This window comes from Belonocnema kinseyi, chromosome 1 (assembly GCF_010883055.1).
Source record: "Belonocnema kinseyi isolate 2016_QV_RU_SX_M_011 chromosome 1, B_treatae_v1, whole genome shotgun sequence".
NCBI classification, from domain to species: domain Eukaryota; kingdom Metazoa; phylum Arthropoda; class Insecta; order Hymenoptera; family Cynipidae; genus Belonocnema; species Belonocnema kinseyi.
In genome coordinates, this window is record NC_046657.1 from 96414041 (window position 1) to 96416931 (window position 2891).

General features: G+C 33.6%; 1 protein-coding gene across 3 annotated transcripts in view; it reads right to left on the reverse strand.

Annotated features, from left to right (window-relative positions):
- The window catches only part of LOC117181544 (putative phospholipase B-like lamina ancestor), a 22837-nt gene that overhangs the window by 15029 nt on the left and 4917 nt on the right, over positions 1-2891 (reverse strand). Inside the window, exon 1 of one of the 3 annotated variants that reach the window (XM_033374551.1) lies at positions 412-554. The exons of the other annotated variants lie outside the window; for them this stretch is intronic. The gene's annotated coding sequence lies outside the window, so the exon portion shown is untranslated. Of the gene's footprint in view, positions 1-411; positions 555-2891 lie in introns of those variants that run through there. 3 annotated transcript variants of the gene reach the window in all.

Genomic DNA, 2891 nt, shown 5'->3' on the forward strand with positions numbered 1-2891 from the left:
TTATATTAGGCAACCACCACAGGGTTCCCCCTGAGCGCGACTGCCGTTCATGAAAATATCACTGTAAATCACACCTATGGCCACATCTCAGGACCGTAAGATGGGTAGCCAATTGGTATGGTTCCGGTACAGAAAATCAAACTGAATCGAAACATATGCGAAATATATATTGATACTCTCTAAATTTCATAATATATTCAAAAAAAATATATATTAATTTTACTGAATTGAGAAAAAGCACACTAAAATGTTTATCGCTCAATCATAATTCATATATAAAAATCTACACCTGATGGCGAATGAATTTATAAAGGAAATGAAGGTCAATATGTCAGAATACAAATAGTTTAATTTATAATTAATTCCATACCTAATTAAAACGGTAATAAATAATTAAATAATATATCTCACATGATAAAAAACTCTCTTAATATCGCATCCTCGATAAAAGTTAATTTGTTATGTTTTTCTATTTTGCAAATTAACACTTAATAATTCTGCTCTTTTTAATTCGATTTCTTCGCAAGTCGCGGGACTTTGAGTCAGCTGGTCTTTCATCGCCGTTGGAAAGACGGGAACTGAGCCAAAACTATGTCAATAGAAACAATATACATGATAACCAAATCCGCATTTAGAAGCGACTAACTACGTTAAACAAGAAAGTAAATAATAATCACGAAAACAATTAAGATCAATTAAAAATATCTTTTTATACTTCTAAAGAATTTCTTTTCTTTTGAAATTTAATGGTTCAGACTTAATTCAGTATAAAGATAATCAGTTCCGTCTATGAAGCATGTGAATGTATCATTCTTAACTGTGATTGTGGGTAAAAATGAAACTATATAGTCTATAACGAATCCAAATGAACCTACAGTCTGGATCCTTCACTTCTTTTGAATGCAACTCGTTCAAAAAAAAATTTCTGAATTTCTTATCAAAAAGAATTTGAAAGTTGTATTAACAGTTAGAGGGTAAAACATGTTAAAAAACGGGGGTTTCGGCCTCCTTTTTTCAAGCTTCGACTTTTACCTGCTCCCAAAACGAGGGCGATGTTGAAAAAATTTTGAAAAAATTCCCAGATATTCTTTCTACATTCGTGAATGCAAGTGAATACGATACAATTGATATATCCCTGTGGTCACTCTGAGTTGTGTCCCTAAAATCTAATTCTACTGTCATTCAAAGGACCATTTTTTCTACTACTTGTCCTGCTGTGCCTTCCAGTCGCCAACACTGATTAAAGTCAGAAATATTCAAAATGATATTTCTTCCGTAAGAACGATTTTATCATAAATTTAATTATTGAACTGTATTCACATTACAAAAATTCGCATGTGGAGCCAGTAAATGGCCTCCTATTTTTATTTGTTCTCAAAATAAAGTATTTGCAAATAAATCCCCGTCAAATATAAATTCTTGAATATTTCAGAATTAAAAAAAAAGATTGCATTCAAGAACGTTAAAATAATATCTGAACATATTTTCAGATTTTTCTGCACGTCGAGCTCGTAGTGGGAACAGGTGAAACTCAACGCTTGAAAAAGGAGGTCGAAACCCCTGTTTTTGGGATGTTTTTTGCCCTATAACTATTGACAATATTTTTTTAGGATAAAAGCAATCATATATCCTTTGATTCGGAGAACTTTAAGCTTTCAGATTTTTTGTATTAAACAATTCAGACATACTATCTACGACTTTCCTAATTTTCAGGTAAAGAGCTTAGAATTCCGCAAAATAATGCGTGCATTAGATCAAAGTGAACTATTCCACATCTTGTATTAATTAACGGGATCAAGGGTTGTCCATTAAAGGGTTAAACTCCCGGTCTGAAACTTGGCGCAAACAATCCTTGCGGCTTGAGGAAGGTTTAGTTGTAAACAAATGTAGACTTTCTATTCAGCTTTTCGATATTTATGCAAAACAAAAATTCGAATAATAGGATGTGAGTGGCCATATTTCCCTCTCCATTTTTATAAATCTCCGCACATCTGCGCGCCTTATTTTTCCTGAGCATGACAACGTCGTTCGAGTCGATCGTTGCCCTATTTCCCGGCGCTACACGACCAATCAGAAGCACTCATTTAACCTAGCTATGGTTTGAATAAAATAAACATTATGTCGGTCAATATTTGTTGATATTGCGGAGGATTTATTTCAATTGAATACGGGTTTCTGAATAACTTCACTATTATTAATTTAACTTAGGAAGGTTTTAGATTTAGACGCTCAGGTTGAGGTGCTTCTACATTACTTCTTTTACATATAATATGTATAAAAACTTAACGGTACAATAAACAACAATAATAGTACAAATCTGCCCGCAGCAAAAAGTCTTTATTATTTGAATGTTTCCAGCAGCATCAAATGCCAGGGTCATTAGTGTCTGTACTATATGTTTAATTATAAATTGTAGGGTATCTCTGGTCTTTAGGTTGAGTCAAAACATCTGAATAAACTCCCGCTGTGATTTCGCACTAACACTTACATCCATGAGGGTCATAGCAATATTATTTCAAAACTAATAAAAGTTCAGTTTGTTATAATAATAACCGAACTTTATTATGAACCCAGACTATACATAAAATTGAATACATGAACGAAGATGAACAATAGGTACATAAAAGGCAGAGGTTTAGCTCAAGCTACTTTCGAGAACATTTCAGATTTGTTTGAAACAATTTCACGTGATTTAAGCCAGATTGAACAATTAATAAAGATCGAAAATCGTTTTTAAAAAAATTTCAACGTCTCCATGCAAAAAAAAACCTCTTTCACGCACCGCCTACTCGCTGTGAGCCGCGCTCGTGTTGCCGCCTAGCGGATTTGAACGTTAAATAGCGGGCGTGTGTATTTACGTGGGTGCAAATGGTCAGTCAAACAAGATTATG